This window comes from Typopeltis vanoorti, chromosome 1 (assembly GCF_054136105.1).
Source record: "Typopeltis vanoorti isolate ZY-2024b chromosome 1, IOZ_Tvanoo_1.0, whole genome shotgun sequence".
Lineage (NCBI taxonomy): Eukaryota > Metazoa > Arthropoda > Arachnida > Uropygi > Thelyphonidae > Typopeltis > Typopeltis vanoorti.
The window spans coordinates 122948344-122966292 of record NC_143549.1 but is presented as its reverse complement, the minus strand read 5'-3'; the positions used below and the strand labels follow the sequence as shown (position 1 = coordinate 122966292).

Below are 17949 nucleotides of genomic sequence, written 5' to 3'. Positions count from 1 at the left end.
ATTATCAACTGAATAACTGTAGAAAACTCTTTTGTCAATTTAACTTGATCTGTTTTTTTCCATGGGATTCTAGATCTGCAAAGAATTTTTTTGTATTTTTTTTTTTTGTATTGGAAATAACGTCACGATTAAAAATTGGTAATTTAGCTTTGAATGCTTTGATTAAATCAAACATGACAATAATTGTCTTGTTGACAAGCTTAGGAGTTTGATTGGTTCAGTGCCATGGCATGTACGCAAGGACTGGAAGTTGATAGTGCATGGGAGGCAGTTAAGAAGTGTTTGCATGAAGCAATGGCTAACTGTATACCTAGAGTCCGAATAATAAATCAAGTAGGGGTTAAATGGATGAATAACACCATTAAGCTTGAGCTGCAAAAAAAGAAACTATGGAGGGAATTTAAGGAGAAAGGTGACTGGCAGGCACATGAACGGTATAAAGCACTGGCCAGAAGGGTAACGAGTGTGGTAAGAAAAGCAAAAGTGGATTACGAAAGAACATTGGCCATGCAGGCTAAAGAGAATCCTAAACAGTTTTTTAGATATGTAGCAAGTAAAAGGAAAAATGTACATGGCAGAATGATTTTAAAGAATGCCGATGGTAGGGAGGTAACTGAATCAGTTGATATAGTTGAGTTACTGAGTGAGCACTTTGCAAGTATATATCATCCAGGTGGTGACATTGCAGAAACGAATAAATCAGTAGATTATACGGGAATTGTGTTGAATGAAGTGGAGGTGAGTAGTCTATTGCATAATCTCAATGTCAATACATCCGTGGGATTGGATGGTATACCAGCTCGTGTCGTACGAGAAGCAGCAAAAGAATTGTCAGTACCCTTGACCATTTTGTTTAATTAGAGTCTTGGGGCTGGGTTAGTCCTGAGGGGATGGAAAGAGGGGGAAAATAGTTCCACTGCATAAAGGTGGTTCCAAGACTGCTGTTGTAAATTACCGACCAATTAGCATATCAGGAATCATTGTCAAAGTTTTAGAGAAATTAGTCAAGAAAAGAATACAGGATTGGATAGATGAAAATGGGATATTGTATGGGGGACAACATGGTTTTCTGAAGGGTAGATCATGCCTCAGTAACTTGCTCACGTTTTATAACATGGTGACGGCTGAACTGGATAGGATTAATGGGTTTACAGTGATACCACTGGACCTTGCCAAGGCCTTTGACAGCTTACCACATGGAACCCTAATCAGTAAACTGGATCAGATATGGATAGATATAGGGTTGGTGAGATAGATAGGAGGGTGGTTGAAGGAGAGATACCAGAGAGTGGTTTATGCAGGAGTGGAGTCTAAAAGACGGCTTGTGACTAGTGGTGTGCCGCAGGGCTCTGTTCTTGGACCACTACTTTTCAATTTGTTCATCAATGATATACGAAAGGATTTGAGAGGAAGTGTTCACTTGTTTGCTGATGATGCAAAGTTGGGTAGAGCAATTGTGAATGCACAGAATGTCAAAATGTTACAGGATGATTTGGATAGTTTGGAGGACGGCTAGGAAAATGGATGTCAATTTAATGTGGCAAAGTGTAAGGTTATGCACTTTGCGGTGAAAAGAATAGCAGCAGTATATCGCATTGTTGGAACCGTACTTCAGGAGATTGATGAGGCCAGGGATTTGTGAGTGTTGGATAGGGAATTGAAGTTTAGGGGGCACATTGCAAAAGTGACTAAATCAGCTCATCAAATCACTTGGCTTCTGAAAAATACTTTAACGTGCAGAGATAAACAAGTTGTTGTTCCTCTGTATCGAGCCTTGATAAGACCCCATCTGGACTACTGTGCCCAGTTATGGGCACCAGGGTTTGTTCGTGATGGGGAGGAAGTGGAGAGGATCCAGAGACGAGTGACCAAGATGATAGAAGGTCTGTGGAATGAACCTTATGAGAATAGGTTGAAGATTTGTGGGTTGCAGAGATTGAACGATAGGTGAAGGAGGGGTGATATGATTGAGACATTCAAATTACTGAAGGATTTCTATAAGATTGATCCAGAAGATATTTTTGAAAATATGACTAGTGGTGTGAGGACTAGGGGCCATGCATGGAAGCTGGGCAAGAGCGTGGTTGACAAGGGAGTTAGAGCTAGGTTTTTTACTTGGAGAGTGGTGAATGAGTGGAATAAGCTTCCAGAGTCTGTTGTGGGTGCTACGACTGTGAATGAGTTCAAGGCAAGGTATGATAGATACTGTGTCAATGTCGAATAGTTGTTCTTGACATGATGTTAGGGCCTCCCTCGATGAGTCTGGCGACTCCTTGGAGTTGCCCGGAACAATAATAATAATAGCACCTTGCAGTTTAACATTTAATTCATTTAAATGTAAACACAAATCAGTAAAAAACATTAATTTCAAAACCCATTCGACGTTCATTAATTGATTGTATTTTTCAATGATTTTCTCATTATGTAAAAAAAGTCTGACTTCATCTAAACACTCAACAAATCTTTGAAGAACTTTCCCATGACTTAACCATTGGATGTTGTTATACATAAGTAAACCATTGTACACTGAGTTTACCTCATTTAATAATTCTATAAATTTTCTTTTATTTAAAGCGCGTGCCATGCCGATATAAAATTGACCAACTTTGTTACAATGCTCATAATATCTTCTAGTGGCTTGAAACTAGCCTTTGCACATAAAACCTGTTGATGTATAATACAATGAAAACCCAGAACTGAATTGATAAATAAATTGACGAATCTATTTTCCTCTCCAGTCATACTGCGAGCACCATCAGTAGTTACTGATACAATTTTGGAGGGATCTATATCTCTTTCAGCAAGTGCATTTACAACTGCGTTGCAAATATCTATTCCTTTTGTTGTTGTTACCAATGATATTAAACTTATCAATTCTTTTTTAATGTTATTCCCAACATAATAACGAATAAAAATTGCTAAACGAGCTGATCCAGTTATGTTAGTAACTGGATCAGTTACTGACATAACTGGATCTTGATGAGAGAGTTACTGATCATAACTCTCTCATCAAGACAAAGAGAAATTAAACCAGAAGATTTTATATCTGTTTTTTGCTGATGAGTTATGTTTTTAGCCATTTCTATGATTCTGTCTTTCACTCTGTTTCTAGCTAAAGGCATATGTTTTATCCTTTGAATAATTTTTTCCTTGTTTTCAAAATCTTCAAAGAGAACTGGTGCGCATTATAACCATGCTTCTTTTATATATTCCCCATCACTAAAAGGTTTCCCGTGTTTGGCAATTACATTTGAGGCACAAAAAGCTAGCAGCAGTTATATTTGAACGACTGCCAATAAATGTCATTAGTGTTGTTGACTGGATATTCCTATTTTTAATTTCCTGAGCAATAAATTCTTTCTGTTCGTCCTTGCTCATCTCAAGGAGCGATTTATGGTTTGTCTCATAATGCCGTTTTACTGACGACGTTCTGCACACAAATGTCCTGGAACATAAAAGACATTGCTTTATTGTCTTTGTTAATTTTGCCATCCTCTTCAGTCCACCAGCTTTGGAACTCTCTGCTGCTTGACTGTGATAATTTTCGTTTCCTATTTTCGCTAGCCATGTTCAGTAACAGTGTAACAAAATAATTCAAAACTTAAATCAAATGCATTTTTTATAGTTTCAAAAAAAATTAACATTTTATTATATGCCTAAATTAAATTATCTTTATAATTCCCATTTACAGTAGCAAAAACAAAATAGTGCACATATGCAACAATAATGCACTTGCCGCTGCTTATTTCTGCCTACTAGTGGATGCTTGGTGCGAAATGCATAATGAACGCACGTGCGATTAGAAAAGAGAAAAGTCAGGGAATCCTAAGGACCAGTCGTTCTCAATTCCTTTTCTATAAGACTGTATTTTTACTGTATTTATATTTATTCTTATTGTATTAGAGGGCCCAGTCCCAACAAACTAACTCGCAAATACCGTTCCCATTTTTTTAAAGTTCATACATTAAACTAACGTCTAATGTTGGAGTATCGCCGATGTGAAGCCTTTTGGCTATTTATTTTAGTAAATAAGTATTAATAATTAATTATGGCATAATCATAAAGAGTATTAGTACACATGTATTCGGTGTAGCATGTCGAGAAATATTACGGGACTAATGCTACAATATTGTAGTTTCCTCAGCCAACATCATCAAATTAACTTGGTAAGATTCATTGGCATATCCCATTCTAATCACCAAACATTTATAATATTATTCAGTATAAAATTGATTATTGTATTATTAAATTGATTTTAATGATGTTGGTTTGAAAAAGAAAAAAAAATAACGGTAGTGAGAAAAATATTTATGCATTGAAACTCGCCATATAAGTCAGCGGAGCAGGGGAAGCAGCAGAAGGATGTCGACTTGTTGGCGAACGCTTACCATCGAATATAACATACCCCTGCATATAACTGGCTGAAATCACCCTGATTTCACTTTATAAAAAAGACATTAAAATGTTTTGCATGTATACCTCCCACACAAAAACAATATGCCTTCCCCAATAGCCAATATATACTGTAGATGCAAGAAAAAAAAAGTTTTATTGTATCCCTGAATAAGGTACAGAGGCTTTTGCAGTCTGTGTAATATATTTCTCAACAAATAGTGCAATTAGAGACAGCTGGAATAAAAATGGTGGTAACTAATGAATCACATGTACCTCTCTCACAGAAACTACGATGTATAGATGTAAGCAAAAACCATATATTGCACCGGAAACACAGTATCTAACTAAAACTCTTGTCTAATTTTTCAATTACATGAAATAAGTGTTTGTTTGATTGCATTTGAAATTCTCGATGTCATTATGACAGATCACAAAGGCTAACTTCAAATAAAATTCTACCACAAATTGAAACATGCCATATAATGCTTGTGTGAGTTCCCCTTCCAGCTCAAACGCAAACAAGACAATAAAAATCAACCAAGGGTTGAAACTTTGTGTGAGTAGAGCCCGCTGGTAATGAGAAGTTCTGTTGGAATGATAAATGACACCCTGTCATGAATGTTTTAAAACTAAGAAATATATAGTGAATGTTGTTATGACAGTTGCAGTTGCTATGGAATTCAGTTGAAGAGAATTAGCATTTCAACTCAAAAATTGTCGATTCCATTTGTCTTTAAAGGGTTGCGTGATCTTTTATTAATACCACACCAATCAAATTGATGTCTTCATAGCTACTCTCTCCTGTAAAACAAAATTTAACTTGTAAGTATTGTAACAATTAAAAAAAAAAGATTGAATAATTTATAAGCGTATAAAAGGATACCATATGTAAATCGTTGACGTGCCAGCAAAATTCTCAGGCGTGCTACCTCTGGCACGCGTGCCATAGGTTCGGCACCCATGATCTACACCAATGCCATTTACTGCCCATCATCACCACTAGTATTTTCACAGACAGTCACAAAAATCCATGCCCACAGTGGGATGGTCTACTTATCCTCTCCATGAGTAGCCATAATTCAGTCCTACTTACCTGTAGGCTTTGCATGTCACATGTTATGCACATCTTTGTTAGAACATGACATTAGTGATGTCTTGTCCTTTTCCTGAGCAGAAATTAGTCTTTCCTTTTTTTCACCATCTTTTCCCATAATATTTGCATAGACTCAGGAAATAAACAAATTATCTAAAGTTCCCAGTAAGAAAATCTCCCTGTCCTAGAGAATATATATCTGCATACAGTGCCAGATTTAATGTTGTTGGAGCCCCTAAGCTATAGAGGTCTCTCTCTGTTGGGGTTAATTTTAGGCTATCTATGCTGATATCAGGCCCTAAGCTGTAGCTTGTATTGCTTATGGGTAAATCTGGCCTATCTGCAAGGTGGATAACAGCAGAAAGATCAAATGCTCAATGTTATGGCATAAACAGAAGGGGACAGCCAAGATGAGTGGGTAGATGATGTGGAAATGAGTCACCTGGCAATGGGCAGAGGATGAACGGCAAAAAATTATGCAACTGTGTTGGAGACCAGTTGAGGCACAAAACACGAAGATGTTGCGTTGTTTGAGCAACATCTTCATGGTTACATATATTTTCAGATGCCTATGGTACTAATCTATCATTGATTTGCAACTTAAGTGGGAGTTTAACAAAAGCAAAAAAAAAATTGATTAATTTCTTATTCTGATGTTCTTTTCATCAACAAAGAGCAGTTTTTTCTTTTTCTTTTTTTCTTTTCTTTTTTTTTTGTATGTAGGTTGACAACCTTTTGTGAGGGATTCACATAAAATGCGATTCATTTCCTCCTCTTTAAGGTTATAATATATGTAACCATGAAGATTCATGTCCTTCTTAAACAAGAGAAAATGAAATGCTCTTTGTTGATGAAATGAACATCTGAATAAGAAATTAATCAAGTTTTTTTGCTTTTGTTAAACTCCCACTTAAGTTGGAGACCAATATGCATGGGTACTTGGAGGCACAAAACACGAAGATGTTGCTTTTGTTTGAGCAACATCAACATCTTCATGGTTATATATATTGTCAGATGCCTATGCTTATGGTTGGTCTCTAAAAAGAAATAATTTGCACGGCTGACATCCCTTTATTTTGAATTGCCTGCTATTCAAGAAGTTTACATTCATGCTTATTGTTGAATAATATTGCTGCTACTTTTCTCTGCTTGCTATTAATTCCTTTACATTGGATGTACAGGATATTATGATAGTACCACATGAAAAAGTTACATAATTACTAACATTTTATTGATAATTTTCCTTCAAATTAATCTATTATTTGTCAGTGACTCCAATATTATCAGATCTTATATTTCTGTTGTATCAATCCACCTAGATCTCTGTCTGATTCTGGGTCTTTTTCCTGCCATCCTGACAAGTTTTGCTAAGCTTTCTTTTCCCATTCTGTGTAAGCGACTATACCACCTGAGATTAGCTCTGTTGATACATTTCCCCCAAATGCTAATAATGTCAGGCTCTTTCCTAATATCCTCATTTTTAATATAATACTGCATTTGATGAAATTTGTTCACTCTCCTAACTTTGTCAGAACTCTCATATCTGTGGTCTCCAGTCTGATCAGGAGTTTTATTTCTCCAGCAGACCATAAGGTAAATTTGAACATCTTCTCTGGACCCTTTCCAACATTTCTTCGTCACCATGAAAACCCGATGACCAAATCTGTGCAGAATAATCCATATGAGACGTGATCAGAGCCTTACAATTATTATTATTATTATGGGCAACTCCAGGGAGTCCTTCGACTCATCGAGGGAGGCCCTAAACATCATGTCCACACAACTATTCGACATTCTCACAGTATCGATCATACCTTGCCTTGAACTCATTCACTATCATAGCACCCACAAGACTCTGGCAGCTTATTCCACTCATTTATCACTCTAAAAGTAAAGAACCCAGCTCTAACACCCTTGCTAACCACACTCTTGCCCAGCTTCCATAGATGTCCCCTAGTTCTCCCACCACCAGTTCTGATCTCAAAAATATCCTCTGAATTAATCCTATAAGAGACCCTTTAGCAATTTGAATGTCTCAATCATATCTCCCCTTTTCCGCCTATCAACTAATTTCTGCAACCCACAAATCTTCAACCTATTCTCATAAGGTTCATTCCATAGACCTGCTATCATCTTCGTCACTCGCCTCTGGATCTTCTTCACCTCCTCCCCATCAAGAAGAAACCTCGGTGACCAAATCTGGGCACAGTAGTTGAGATGAGGTCTTATCAAGGCTCGGTACAGTGGTACAATAACTTGCTTGTCTCTGCTCGTCAAAGTATTTTTCAACAACCAAGTGAGTTGATGAGCTGATTTAGCCACTTTTGCGATGTGCCCCCTAAACTTCATCTCCCTATCCACCAACACTCCCAAGTCCCTGGCTTCATCAATCTCATGGAGTACAGCTCCACCAATGTGGTATACTACTGCTAATCTTTTCATCCCAAAATGCATAACCTTACATTTTATCACATTAAATTGACATCCATTCTCCTTAGCCCAGAACTCCAATCTATCCAAGTCTTCCTGCAAGATTTTGACATCTTCTGCATTCACTTTGCCCTACCCAACTTTGCATCATCAGCGAACAAATGAACTGTTCCTCTTAGATCCTTCCCTATGTTGTTAATGAACAAAATAAACAGCAGTGGTCCAAGAACAGAACCCTGCAGCACACCACTAGTCATAGGCCGTCTTTTGGACTCTATTCATGAATAAACTACTCTCTGATATCTATCAGCACCCACCTATCCATCTCACCAACCCTATATCCATTCCCATATGTTGTAGTTTGTGGATTATAATTCCATGTGGTATCCTGTCAAATGCCTTAGCCAGGTCCAGCAGTATCACTGTAAACCCATTACCCTTATCCAGTTCAGCCGTCACTTTGTTATAAAACTTGAGCAAGTTACTGAGGCATGATCTACCCTTCACAACAACATGCTGTCCCCCGTACAGTATCTCATTATCATCAATCCATTCCTATATTTTTCCCTTGACTACTTTCTCCAAGACCTTGACAACGACTCCTGATATGCTGATTGGTTGGTAATCTGCAACAGTGGTCTTGGATCCTCCTTTATGCAGTGGAACTATTTTCCCCTCTTTCCACACCTTCAGGACTAAACCAGACCCAAGACTCAGATTAAACAACATGATCAAGGGTACTGATAATTCTTTAGCCACTTCACATAAGACCCGTGCCGGTATACCATCCAATCCCACAGTTGTATTCACATTAAGATTCCGTAATACACTATTCACCTCCACTTCATTCATCACAATTCCTGTATAAAATAATGGTTCCTTCATTTTTTCAATGTCACCACCTGGATGATATACTCTTGCAAAGTGCTCGCTCAGTAATTCCACTATTTCAACTGATTCAGTGACCACCTTACCATCGTCATTCCTTAAAATCATTCTGCTGTGTACAGTTTTTTTTTTTTTTTTTTTTTTGCTTGCAGCATATTGAAAGAACTGTTTGGGATTCTCTTGCATAGCTAGTTTCCTTTCATAATCCTCTTTTGCTTTTTTTACCACACTCTTTACCTTTCTGGCCTGCACTTTATACTGTTCGTGTGCCTGCAGGTCACCTTTCTCTTTAAATTCCCTCCACAGTTGTTTCTTTTTTTGCAGCTCAAGCTTTATGGTGTTATTCATCCATTTAACCCCCTACTTGTTTTACTATTCATACCCTAGGTATACAATCAGCCAGAACCTCCTGTAAATTCTCCTTGACCACTTCCCATGCTCTATCGACATCCAGCCCTTGCAGTTTTACATGCCATGGCACTGATCCAAGCAATCTCCTAAGCTTGTCACACTTGCCAGCACGGTAATTCCACATATACCTATAACCTTTTGATTACCCTTAATTGAAAATTCCACACCTTTTGCCACCTCTGATCACTCTCACCAATAGGTGGCAACATGGTCATATTCATTACAGTCAAATTCTCAGATGCTATTACCAGGTCAAGCACTCTCAAACCCCTAGTATTTTCACTTGCATGCTGTCTCAGATAGTTATCCCTTAATAATTGAATTAAATCCATTTCCTTCCTCACATGTGTCCTCTCCTTCTTCCAATCAGTGTTACCATAGTTGAAATCTCCCATGATAATTACCCTCCTTCCACTCATTTCATCAATTTGTTTATGCATACTATCTCCACCATCTATTCCATCATCTGGTCTATAGCAGCACCCAACTATATATTTTGTTCTGCCAGTCTCAATCTCACACCAAATAGCCTTAAATGAGCTCTTTTCACTATCCTGCAATACAACTTCAATTCTCCTTGGCTGCAGTTCATCATGTTAGATCCTAAATGAAGGAATCTTGGAAAGAAATCATTCATTTGGAATGGAATATATAAAACTTGCTGACAAAGAGAAATACCTGCACATGAGCTGTAATTAAAAAGTAAAACTTCTTCACTTTATGTAAAATTTGTATTCTTTATTTCAAGTGCCTTATATTTAAGCTGATGTGATTATATTAAGATTTCATATTTAAGTATGTCTAAAAAGAGAGATAATCTGATTTAAATTTAAGCCTCACTTAAGCTATGTAAAATTTACTGTGAGTCATCTAAAAAGTTGCTAAGTAATAATTCCTGGAAGGCATAAAGCTACACGTGTACAGCGTAACGCTAGCGGCTATGGCTTACACGGAAAATTACGTTGCCATGTATTCTGTGAATCCAAGTATAACAGCATCGAAAAAGCGAAGGATGAACCCAACGGGGTGAAAAGATAAGGGCCGTGTGCAAAAAGGGGACTGAGAAAAGAGGGTGCTCTATAGAAGAATATAAGGGGTTGAGCCCAGATCGGAACACTCTCTAATGTTTTCCTGTTTTGGTGGTTCGGAAATTAGCGGGCAGTTTCACATGAGGGGGTGAAGTGTGTGATAAGATGTCGGACTGCGAGCGTTCTTAAAATGAAGTAGGATTCTATGCAAAGCTGAAGGTAAAAATTCCAGTCCTAGCAGAATCAAGCTGTCGCTGAAAAGTCCCATCGAGTTGTTCCTAAAACGCAAAGATTTGAGTTTGTTTTCGGCAGAAGGCATGAAGATAGCGTAACCCCTACATTGGCATATGGACAGCCAATAGATGAGAAGTATCCAGACATACACATGGTGCAGAACGACGTGGAAAAAGCTCGGTAAGGTACAATTACTCTAATTTTGTGTGAAAGTTCATTAGAAGAGAGAAGATTGTTTACGAATGTGAAATTAAGAACTGTATTTTAAAGAACTCTGTGGACAGTCTCTATTTAGAAAGCTAACCTCCTTTGAGAGTAAGAAGAATTGTTTGGAAGAGACCTTTTGTAATTTGTTTGTGATAGGAATAACTTGATGTGATAAGAATAGTAGAATTTACTATCTCAGTAACATTAGAGTGTTTGTTAGTTTTTTCCTGCGAGTAATACTACTGAAAGGCATTTAGCTTAACTTCATATCATTTGCTATCTATCCCAATATGCAGTTACTGTGTTTAGTATGCTTTATAAGATTTAATTAATTTAGAAAGTGTTAACCTCTTAATTCGAGTTTTATTTAGTATTGAGCATAATTGAGTGTATGAATTTTCTGTTGTGTTTTAGATATTCCAATAAACATGTCATATTTACCTGAACCTGAGTCATGCCTGATTACGATTCCAACTTGCCACTTATAAAAAAATAGAACCTATTTTGGCGGGAAGGATTTAGAGAGTGAATATAATAATAGCTTTAGGTCACGACTGCAATAATCTAAATCTATATGGCAGTTTAAGTAAGATATTGTGTAAGAAAGCTAAGAATCTAGTATTGTCTCCCTGAGTAAGGATCTTTTCTACCATAGGATACTGGCTGGTGCAGCAAAATATAAATTCGCCAGTATCCGAAGAGGAAACAATCCTAGATATAAGAATAAGATTAAAGTAAGAGAAGAAAGAATAAATAACGAAAGGTAAATATATAACAATAGAACAGCCGGTAGGATTTTGATTGTATAAGGTTTTAGGTAAGAAAGGATAGATTTAAGTAAACAACTAATTAAGTTTAAATCATATAGAACCATCGATATAACAATCAGCTATCATCAATAACACTCCTACCCCCATTTTATTCTCTATGTCCCTCCTGAACAATAACCTACACATTATAACCTACACATTCTATCCTACTAACTATATCATGTTGAAAGTTTATTTTTCACTTGGTTAAAGTATAATAAATTTAGTTTAATCCTTTATCCAAGTGTGAGCAAACAAAGTTTGCGCCTGAAAGTATCTTCAGGACTGGGGTAAGGTGGAGCAAGCTACCAACACTCCTGTCTCAGTATCTCCTATAATGCAAAACACATCTCCTTGCGGATATATCTAATGTTATGCATTAAGGGAAGGGCCACTACCCAGACTAGTTTCGACCTTTATTGAGGTCTCTTCAGTGGGAGCCAGGCCCAAGTGGAGATACCAGGCAGAAACATTAGCGGGTCATCTCTACCTATAGGAGTTGCCAAATGGTGTGCCACCCTTTTTTAATAAATTACTCTGGATTTAGAGAAAGATGTTGAAAATTTATTTTTCACTTCGTTAGAGTATAATAAATTTAGTTTAATCCTTTATCCAAGTGTGAGCAAACAAAGTTTGCGCCTGAAAGTATCTTCAGGACTGGGGTAAGGTGGTACAACACCAGGGAAACTCGTTGCAACATCTTTCTCTAAATCCAGAGTAATTTATTAAAAAAGGGTGGCACACCATTTGGCAACTCCTATAGGTAGAGATGACCTGCTAATGCTTCTGACTGGTATCTCAACTTGGACCTGGCTCCCACTGAAGAGACCTCAATAAAGGTCAAAACTAGTCTGGGTAGTGGCCCTTCCCTTAATGCATAACATTAGACATATCCGCAAGGAGATGTGTTTTGCATTATAGGAGATACTGAGACAGGAGTGTTGGTAGTTTGCTCCACCTTTGCAACGAGTTGCCTTGTGTTGTACCACCTTACCCTAGTCCTGAAGATACTTTCAGGCCCAAACTTTGTTTGCTCACACTTGGATAAAGGATTAAACTAAATTTATTATAACTATATCATCTTCTGTCAGCCATGTTTCACTAATGCCAATAACCTGCGGCCAGGAAGAGCCAAGCAAGGCCAAAAATTCTTCCTTCTTGTTCCTAATACTCCTGGCATTAGTATACATGAAATGCAGAGGTCCCTTTGTCCCACCCTTATCTTGATGCATTATTCTAACTATCCCATTCCGATTTCTTGTCCTTAGTATTGGCTCAGGTACATTATATACATTCTTACACCCAACTGTCTCACTGATGTCTGCATATCCACTTCCTCCCCTCCTTGGTAGTTCTAGTTTCCCTGCTTCTGCACATCCATTTTCACTTCATTCAGCAACACTTTTTCCAGTCTCCGCACACGAAATCCATTCAGATGCAGGCCATCCATCTTGTATAAATCCTTTCGCCCATCAAACTCATTCCACACGTCCACGAATTCCACACCACACCGTCTGCATAACCTGCGCATAAAGTCATTTGCGATTATGGCCCCTCCTTCTATACTCCTCTCTGTCATACCACGGCAACAGACTTACCATCCTAACTCTGTCACTCTTTTCTTTCGCTACCTTTAACAATACTTTAAAGTCCTCTCTCATAAAAAATTTATCTCCTTTCAATTCATTCGTACCCGCCACAACTATCAGTTCTTTCACCCTCTGTTTTTGCACTCTAATACTCTCACTTACATCCTTAAATTTCATACCCAGTAAGTACGATTTAGTTCAACTCCCATCTATCACTCCTCTTAATAACGAGTCACCATACAACACTCTTTCCTTCATTTCAGAAACTCTCCCACTCTTACGCTTATTTTTCCTTTCAAACACTTATCATGACATCTCTATTTCTGCATGTCAGGGTCTTCTGCATCATTGCTATTATCCGATGTGATGTCTTCACAACTTGTGCAATGTGGTGCTTGAATTTCAGGTCCTTGTCCACCATCACTCCTAGATCTTTGATCTCCTCTACTTCCTTTAAAGTTTCCCCTACCAGGTGTATACTTGGCATCCCATTTTAGCTTACCCAATCTCAAAACCTTACACTTTGCAACATTTACCTGACAGTTCCATTTATCTGCCCATTCACACAATCATTAATGATAAGTGATGAGTTATGTCCTCTCAAGGGAGTTACACTTATGGTATTTAAGAGTGTGTGGTGTGAGGTGGAGGCAGGTAATATAGGATATTTAGAGGGATGCTGATATTGGCCAAGGAACACAGAATGATGTCAAACTTATCTGCCTAAACAATTCCTGCTCAAGTGCTAACATTGTGATCGTTTTAACTATAGCAGTATAAATTGGAAAAAGGAAACAGCATACAGTAGTAAAGGAACAGAAATTCTCTAATTCTTGAGGTACTAGAGGGAACACAAGGTTCAAGAGTTTTGGGACTTGGTCCTAGCATTAGGACATCTGTTTATAGCCGAATGTCATTCTTGGCTTTAGTTAGCAGGGGTGACTATCTATTCTTGACTTGGAGGATGAATAAATAGGCAGAAGTATCAAGGCAAAAGGAATTTATGTGTAATTATAAGGCAGATGATTATAATAATCTTAGAAATCAGCTTGGGGAAGTTCTGTGGGTGGAAGAATTGGAAGAGACATCACCAATGCATTATCAGCAGCAATGGTCAAGTGAAAAGATAACACATTTTCATGTGCAGTGGGTTATTAATGAAATCAAACAAGAACTAATGAAAAAGAGGATATGGAAAAAGTATAAAGGATGAGAGGTGGAGAGCAGTTGTTTTTATTTATTTATTTTTTTTTTTTATGTGACTCCTACCCACAAAAGGTTTTAAACCAGTAGTACAGTGTTTCCCCATGTGTGGTATGCATACCCCAGGGGACATGCAAAAGGTCTTTAGGAAGTATGAGGTGCTTTTTTTATTTTTTTTAAATTTTGATTACTTTTTTTATTGTCATGTTTTGTTGTAGATAGGTGCAAGTCTATTTTATAATTAATTTTCCAATAATTAAAAAATCTAATAGAAGTTTTAAACAAAATGTGATTCTTGCCATGTATCGACTGACCTCTGCTAGGGTTGAATCTGGTTGATGTCCCAGTCGCATTCCAACCATTTTTGTATTAAAAGTTTAAATTTGAATAGTTACAATCGTGGTTGGAGCTCTTTGCTAATTTTTAGAATCATTCGTGTCTTAAATTGTCACATTCCTCAGCTATTGTTTCATTGTTTCACCATGTGTGTTTGTGCATCTATACATGTTTAATTGTTTGTCACAAGTTGTGACAGATGTATGTATAACCTATACATAATCTCTTACTTTTTTTTAGCAGTTTTGTTGTGTATTAACACATCTTGATAAGTTTAATAATAATATTAAAATATTTAATTGATATCAATATCTCTCTTTTGCATTTTTCCAACCGTTTAAAAAAAAAAAAAAAGTTGATTGAAACACATCATAGAAATTGTGAAGTATTAATGAAAATGTTTCTGTAACTGTGAGAAAGAATATGTTTATACATCAGGATCAAATATTTCTATTGTAAGCAATGAGTGCAAGCCATTAATTTATTATAATGCAAATACTAAAAAAATAACTTTTATAATTATTCATGGGGTGCTTGAAGATCAAAGCTGTATAACTGAGAGGAGACCTTCACATAGCCTTCAACGGTGTACCAACCAGGGCTTCTGACATAATGTCCAATCCTCACCTTCTCGTGGTGCACCCTGTTAGGTATCTACTTGGATACTGAAGGAACGAGGATGGGCTGGCAGTTTGTTATTTAGCTGACCAAATTGTATTCTTATTGGCTTAAACCAAAATGAAAAAAATGATGGTACAACATGATAAAATTTCATGCCTGCTGGGGCATTGGCAGTTAAACAAGGATCCCCCATTGTTTTCACCAGGGGAACCAGGGTGAACAGCGAAAAGTCAGCTACTGGAACAAATCCTAAAATACACCCCAACTCAACATCACCAGAGTTCAAGATCAGTACTATCAACATAAGAAGTCTGAATGGCAAAGAAATGGAACTAGCTGAGGAATTGGATAAGTACCAGATCGACATAATAGGGGTGACTGAAAGAAAAAAGGAAAAAACTGGCGAGATTTTTCTGAGCAATAAATACAAAATGTTATATTCAGGCAATGACAATCAAGGAAAAGAACCAGTAGCCATAGTATTCAACACTAAATATGAGGCTAATCTTCTTGAATGGCAGGCAGTCTCAAGTAGAGTGATTTGGGCAAATATCAGAATGGGGGAACTGGACAATGAGACTTATTTATGCCTATTGTCCCACAGAAGGTTCTACTAGATTAGAAGTGGAGGAATGTTTTGAGGCTTTAGAGAAAGCAATTGACACAATGAAAAAGGAAAAGTTTATCCTTGTTGGGGATCTAAATAGCAGGGTAGGAAATGACTGTCAGACATACAAAAATATTTTGGGAAAATTTGGAGAAAAGAGCAAAGCTAATAACAATGGCAAATACCTATTGGATTTCTGCTCAGGACATGGACTGATTATTACTAACACCATGTTCCAACATAAAAATATGCACAAATTCACATGGAGAGAAGAAGCAAGTAATAAGAAACTTTTCCTAAATTGGCTTTGCCTGAAAAGAAAGGGGTATGCTTGTGTTACTTAAAATTTTTAAGAGGATATGCAGGTACTGAAAGTTTTTTTTTTTTTTTTTTGAAACACTGCTGCACTACATCAGTGCTGTGAATGGCGGTTTTTTTTACCCCCTTTATTTTTTATTAATTTTATTTGTATTTTTGTTATTTTTGCATGATCTTGAAACTCTGTTCTAGAGACCAAACATGGAACATTTTCAAGTCACTTCAGGTCTCTAGTAAGCAGGTTGTTGGTGTCACAAGGAATGATGAAATTTGTCTACCATCTAAAGACAGTCATAAACATCCATGCCCATGGTGGGATTCAAACCCACATCATGTGGATTGGAAAGCAGATATTATTATTATTATACGGGCACCTCCATGGAGTCCAAAGACTCAATGCAGGAGACCCAATCTATCCAAAAATTTGCTATGTGACCTTTGAACTTCAAATTTCTATCCATCATAATGCCACTCTAGTTTTATCACTTTCCCCATTGCATAATTCCACCAGTTTTGTAACTGTACAGCATTGTATGTGCTTTGGATAACTTATCACACCAAAGTGCATAATGCAAAGTTACATTTGGTACCATTGAGTTGACAGCCATCATCATTTGCCCACTTTTCCAGTCTGTTCAAATCATTCTGTAAGTATTATACATTGGTAGCATACCTGAGTGCCCTGTCTATCTTTGCATAATCAGCAAACAGATGAACATCTCTTGTCAGGTCCTTCCCAATCTCATTAAAATATAGATTAAAAACAGTGGTCTAAGAACCGATCTCGTTTATACCACTGGTTACCTTAAATCTGACAGATTCACATCCTCCATATACCACTTTCTGGTACCTGCTCCATAGCTGCCCACTTATCAATGTCAATGCCTTTCATTAGGTATCTCCTGTTAAATGTATTAGCAAAGTCCAACAGTGTTGTAGTGTATTCATTCCCTTGATCCAATTTAGTAGTAACATTATTATAAGATATGAGCAAATTACTCAGACACATCCCAACATTAGTAAACCCATGCAGTTTTCTGCAAAGTATAGCTTGTCTCTCAACCCATTTCTGTATGCGAGTCTTACCAGCATTTCTAAAATTTTTACAATTATTCCAATTTCTGATCAGATAATGTATCAAAGATACTGATACATTATCTGATCAGAAATATCTGTTTGTCCCACCATAGTATTGGATATAGCTACATACAGGGTGTTTCAGAATACCCATTATAAACTTCTAGGGTATACTGGAGGATAAGGATAGATCAGGTTTTGATTAGCAACCCATGTTCCCAAATGCACTGTTGCAGTGGTACAGGTCTAAAGTGTTTCTGGATCTGTGCTGTGACAGTTCAGCTACTGGTATGGATCAGGGTGGTTTGTAGTGACTAGGGAAAGGATGTGGGACTGAAAATTAAATATTAAATGTGAATTAAGTGATCAAATGAAATGCATTAGTATAAATGATGCAGTATAAGTGGATATGGACTAGTGCTTATGCTTGACACCAATACTGCCACCACTATGAACTGGCCCTTGCTCAGAAGCCCTACTAGGGTTAAATGTAAGCAAAATAAGCTAAGAATCACCCAAAATCAAGAGATCACCATGAAGTACAAATGTAAGTAATTATTCTGTGAATAAGCAGTGCCATCCATGGTGGTCCAGTGATGTTGTTGGGTAGTCGTGGGAATTCAAGCATTGTTTTGCAATTTTGTCCTAGACTAAAGGAGGTCCTGGACCATCTGTTGCTGGAAAATCGGAGGTGTACCTGTAT

At 37.2% G+C, this 17949-nt stretch overlaps 1 protein-coding gene across 2 annotated transcripts in view; it reads left to right on the top strand.

Annotated features, from left to right (window-relative positions):
• The window catches only part of LOC150110374 (UBX domain-containing protein 4), a 202467-nt gene that overhangs the window by 5405 nt on the left and 179113 nt on the right, over nucleotides 1–17949 (top strand). The gene's annotated exons all lie outside the window — the stretch shown is intronic.